The following is a 6268-nucleotide window of genomic DNA, read 5'->3' as shown; positions in this document are numbered from 1 at the left end:
AACGTTAGGTTCTCATGGGCTTTCACAGGCAAATTCATTGTTTCTTTTATTCAATCAATTCATTTTTCCAGCCCTCATTTAACATAGATTCACTCTTTGTTCACCAATATTGTGTCGGTCTCCGGGATAAAACAATTAATGGAAGGGACAAAAACTCTGCCCTTAAAGAGCTTAGGTTTTGTTGGGGGAACGTGAAATATTCAAGCAGGTCATTGTAAGAGAGGGACTCCGTGACACTGGGCGTCTACTTTCTTTGGGCATTATTTTCAGTGAATGTAGAGGGTTGGGAGTGTCACACATATATATATATATATATATATATATATATATATATATATATATATATATTTTTTTTTTTTTTTTTTTTTTTTTTTTTTTTTGGGTGGAGGTAGAGTTGAATTTTATGTCACTGTTGTTCTGGGCTTAGGTGAGGAGACCTGTGTTATAGTGCTAGTCTAGAATATGGTTCTATTCAATAGCTCATTTGAATTGAATAATTCCTCGTGACTGGGCATCAGGTGATTTAGGGACCTCACAGTGAGTCAATTGCTTGTTGCAGACATGACTCCATCCCTCAGCAGGAATCGGACATGCCCTAGCCAGGAAACTGAGCAGTCAGTGGGATTAGATCAAAATAAACAAGCAAATTAAAAACACTGAGTAATTTCTTAGACAAGAAATTTTAAGTCTGAAAGCAGACAACTTGCAATAATGTGATTACGGAGTTGGGAGTCAAGAAATACATATTATAAAAGGAAAAGAATTCTTAAATCATTCCGAGACAAGGAGACATCAGCAAAAACAGTGAGATAATTTATGTTTCCAAAATGACATAGAACATCAGAATTCATTAAAGTGTTTTATGAACTATAGGACACATCTCCTAGCCCTTAGGTCCAGGCATTCCTTAAGCTTTCTTATTAGCTTTAGTCGTCAGTTTCTTTGGGTTATGGTCCCTTTTGAGAAGCTGATTGAATGCACGTATCATCTCAGAAAAATGCATATATGCTTATGAATGTAATGATTATGAAATAACTTCAGGGATTTCATGGATCTCCTGAGAGCCCAACTATAAAGAAACAGATTAAAAAAAAAAAATCTCTGAGTTAGAGGAGTCTTAGTGGAATTCCTTAGTGATTTGTGTCATCCCTGAGCTTTCTAGGATTTCTCAAGGCAAGAAACATACCCTCTCTCCAACTCCATCACACTCAATGGATACAGGAAGATCTAGGATTACCCAGACCTGAGGCACTCTTTATGAATCTCATTCTAAGAGCATCTTTTTGGCAATGAAAGGATAAAACAGACTGGAAATTTTCTATATTTCCTTACACCACTTGGTAACTCATCACAACGTCAAAAGGATTCTGTGCACAAAATTATCATTAATTATAGTCAAGGTACTTAATTTGTTCTATAGCTTGATTGAACAAATTAAGTATCTTGATAATTGGAAATGACCTCCAGCATTTCCTGATGCATGGCAATCCCTGATACCTATTAAACAGAAGCCTCCGCTCTCCTGGACAAGGTATTGTACAAGGTGCTAGGGTACAAAAGTGAATAAGAGGAAGCCCTTATTTACGTTCTTGTGGAAAATGCAGTAAGTATCATATGACTATACAATGTGGTAGAGGCAAAACGGATGTATGCACAAGAGGCCAGAAAAGAGCCACATTGCATTTTGATCTTCTTTTTCTGCATTCGTTCTTGTTATTTCCTCTGCCTGGAGTCCTCTTTTTCATCCTTGACTGTCAATGTTTTACTCACCCTTAAAGATCCTTCTTTATGCTACCACCTTCATGAAGTCTTTCTTTTTGTTCCTCTCATTTGGAGGTAGCCTTTTCTTTCTCTGAAATGCTTTTGGAATTCATGACTTTCTTATTTATTTTATTCTACCTCGTCTGATGCCATTGTTATTTGATTACTGTTTTGAGATATTAAATTTCAAGGAAGATTATATGTTTTGATATTTTCTTTTAGAACAATAAATATGGGTTGAATTGAATTGACTTGTTTGCCTTTATAAATTTACAAAAGTATTTAAAATTGTCAACCAGTCCCCAGAGGAAACTAGGACTTATGCTTGGAGGCCAGAAGTAGAGCAACTTCTCTATGGAGTAGTTTAGTAGGTGCCCGAAAACAGCCACTGAATTAAACGTATCTAAAATTCTACTAAGTAGATCAAACTATATAGGTTTTTGCTAATCTTTTAAAGTTTTGCCAGAGGGGGTATCAGGAAACTATGTTCAGACTTCTTGGCAGATTAAATTGACCTTTGTCATAAGTGATAAAGTTCAGTGTACAATGTCATTACAAATGTGGCTATATTATACTGAATTTACTCATGAAATAGGGTTAAGCGTGAAAGAGTGTGGCAACTTTGTATTCTGTCTATGTAGACATCTTTCTTTCTTTCTTTCTTTTTGAGACAATGTCTCCCTCTGTCTCCCAGGGTGGAGTGCAGTGTCACTATCCTGGCTCTCCTGGCTCACTGCAGCCTGGACTTCCCCAGCTCAGGTGATTCTCCCACCTCAGCCTCCCAAGTAGCTGGACTACAGGTGTGCACCACCACATCTGGCTAATTTTCGGTAGAGACAGGTTTCATATTGTTGCCCAGGCTGGTCTTGAACTTCTGGGTTTAAGCAATCCTCCCGCCTCAGCCTCCCAAAGTGTTGGGATTACAGGCATGAGCCACTGCACCTGGCCTATGTAGAAATATTTCAACTCAACACTAGAATTACACACTTATGGAATTAAAAAAAATAAGCTTGGGTGTGATATTTAAAATAGGAAAGAACACCCTGCAAATGGGCAACAGATGAGGATGCTGAAGGGAAGGTAAGAGATACAGTACTAGTGTGAGGAATTAATTCATGATTTCAGTGTTTGGACGACAGTATAATGCTTTAGGTAAGGGTAAGGAAGGTGCTGGAAATTTATGTTCTTTGAGTTGATACTGTCAATTGGGCAGTTACTTTCGGTTTTGTAGACACAATCGAGAAAATGTGTAGTTTCAAAGTCAAATGGAAGGTCAGTATGTATTTTGTGGTGTCATAAGAAGTTTCTGTGATTTCAAAGTTGGATGCCGAGTCAATGTATAGTTTGGTGCCATCATAGGGAGGACCCTTTGTTTCAAATTTGCTGTTGTATATGACAGCTTCTGGGATGCTGTAGGGTAATATGGTTTGATTTATGATTGTAGCAGATGATAGCATGGGAGTTGTAGTTAAAACTGGAGTTGCAGATGTGGTGGTAGAAGTTGCTTATTTTATTTTATTTTATTTTATTTTTGCACACAAAGCAATAAACATTTTGTAAAAGTACATACGTACAAAAAGATGCATATCAAACATATTAGGAAGGTTGCACATGGGAAGACGGGGAATAGAAATGGGGGGTGGGAATTAAAGAAAATAAATGAGAGAGGGACTTTGTATGGATCAATGATAATAACTCAATCCTCTATTTGACAAAGAAGAAGGAGAAGGAAGAGGAAGAAAAAGAAAGTGGGATAAAGGATCAGAAAGGGAGGAAATAGAAAAAATTAGAGTATGACTCCAGGGTAGACCTGTTTTGTTGTCGCTTGGTTCGTTGGTTGGTTTGACAGTTGTATTTTTCATATGTTTCGCCATGTTGGCCAGGCTGGTCTCGAGCTCCTAGCCTCAAGTGATCAACCCGCCTCAGCCTCCCAGAGTACTGGGACTACAGGCGTGAGCCACCACGTCCAGCCCCCACATTGCTTCTGGCCTCTGTGGTAGACCTCCCAGACGGGGCGGCTGGAGAGGCATTCCCCACATCCCAGACGGGGCGGCCAGGCAGAGGTGCTCCTCACTTCCCAGATGATGGGGGGCCAGGCAGAGACGTTCCTCACCTGCCAGACGGGGCGGCCGGGCAGAGGAGCTCCTCATAACCCAGAGGATGGGCGGCCAGGCAGAGACGCTCCCCACCTCCCAGACGGGGCAGCACCCTGAGAGGCCAAGGCAGGCGGCTGGGAGGCGGAGGCTACAGCGAGCCAAGACCACGCCACCGCACTCCAGCCCGGGCAACACCGAGCACCGAATGAGCGAGCCTCCGTCTGCAGTCCCAGTACCTCGGGAGGCCGAGGCGGGCAGAGCACCGGAGGTCAGGAGCTGGAGACCAGCCTGGCCGACATGACGAAACCGCGCCTCCAGCCAAAGGAGAAAAACCAAGGAGGGGTGGTGGCGCGCGGCGGCAATCCCAGGCAGCCCGCAGTCGAGGGCAGGAGAATCACGGGAGCCGGATGCAGGGAGTCTGCAGCGAGCCGAGTTTACTCCAGCGTGGGCCACAGAGGGAAGAAAGGGAAGGAAGGAAGGAAGGAAGGAAGGGAGGGAGGGAGGGAGTTGCTTTAGAAGTAGTGATAGCTGGGGTAGTTATACTGGTTTGAGAGTGAGAGCTTGAAAATAAAAATATTGAATCTAGATGTGGGTTTGTATAGAGGGATATAAAAGGAAAAATTTCACTTTTATTAGATGAATTTGTCCAGGTCTTTTGTTGATTTGTGGATTTGGATAAAATTTGATATGAGCAGACTTTTTTAAAGGTGGCTTTGGGTAAGATTGGGATTTATTTAAAAAAAAAATGAATAGCAGATTTTGGGAAATATTTTGATAGAGGAGATTTTGATTGGCTACAGGTTTCATATGATGTTTTGGAGAGCAGGCTCCTGACTGAACTGCTGTTTTAAGAGGAGCTTTGGACAGGACACTTCCTTGCTTTCTACCTGTGCTTAGATGGTGATACAAAAAGGCAATCCCTGATGAAATAATGCTTTGGATTCATTTTAGATGGGCTTGTTACAGGTAGTTAGGCATAAGTAGGGCAGAAAAGGGCTCTCCCCTACCCACAAGGAATGTTGGGTGATGGTTCGGCAATGATCACATTGCATCTCTAAAGGTTACAAATTGGCAGCCAGTGCCAGGGAGAGGCCATTTCCTGATGGTCCACACCTGTTGCATTAAAGTGTTAACTGAATGTAGATGCCAGGGAGAAGCAACTTCCTGGGCATGCGCATTAAGAGACAAAATGGCAGAGTATGACCTTCTGGGGGCACACTACCAGAAAAGGGAAGAAAACTTCAGATGGGCATGCGTACAACTTCCTAAACACATCGTACATGCTCACCTCCCAAGGGTAAGGAGGGCACTGTACATGCAGGCAGCTCACCCTAAAGAAAGAATCATGGGTAAGAGGATCAAGGTAAAACATGTCCTAGGATCATGGTAAAACACTGGACTTGACCTTCAGGTGTTCTCTTGGGTCTCTTTCAAGTGAACCTTCCTTTCTTTCCTGTTATAAAACCTTTTCAAATAAACTTCCACTCCTGCTCTGAAACTTTCATTGGTCTCTTTTTCTGTCTTATGCCTCTCAGTCGAATTATTTCTTCTGAGGAGACAAGAATTGAGTTGCGGCAGACCTGTACGGATTCACTGCCAGTAACCTGGATAACTTCCACCAGTAACAAGCTGGCTCTTGGCTTTAAAAAATTTTTTTTTGTCTCCCAGGCTGGTGCAGTGGCATGATCATAGCTCACTGCAGCCTCAAACTCCTTAGCTAAAGCATTACTCCCCCTTGAGCCTCCCAAGAAGCTGGGACTACAAACATGCACCACCATGCCTGGCTAATTAAAAAATTTTTTTTTGTGGTGATGAAGGTCTCACTATGTCACTCAAAACTCCTGGCCTCAAGTGATCTTCCTTCATCAGCCTTCTAAAGCATTAGAATTATAGGCGTGAGCCACTGCATTGGGCTGGCTCTTTGCTTATTTGTTATTCTTGAGTGATTTTGTGTAGATCCAGAATGTAACTCAACAGCTGTTTTTGGACCAGCTTTTGAAGGGGAAGCATTCTGCTAAGTTAAAGATGAGTTTGTGCTATTTCTGGACGTGTTTTGGATGGTGCAGCTCTTTGTATATTGGCTTGTTTCAGTGAGTTTCTTTGCAAGGGCTGGTTGCTGAGTAGTTTTTTGGACAAAAGAGTTATTTGCACATCACCTTGTCTTAAAATAATTTGTGTGGCGCAGTTCCTCCTTGTCCTTGGTTTTGCTTTCCATGGTTCACTTATCCATGGTCAACCATGGTCTGAAAATATTAAATAAAAAAATCCAGAAACAGACAAATCATAAGCTTTAAATTGAATGCTACTCTGAGTAGCCTGATGAAATCTTGCACCGTCCAGCTTTGCCCAGCAGGAGATGTGAATCATCCCTTTGTCTGGCATATCCACTCTGTATACACTACTTGCCCTAT

The sequence above is a fragment of the Nomascus leucogenys genome, chromosome 9 (assembly GCF_006542625.1).
Source record: "Nomascus leucogenys isolate Asia chromosome 9, Asia_NLE_v1, whole genome shotgun sequence".
NCBI lineage: Eukaryota > Metazoa > Chordata > Mammalia > Primates > Hylobatidae > Nomascus > Nomascus leucogenys.
Note: the sequence above shows the minus strand (reverse complement) of the source record.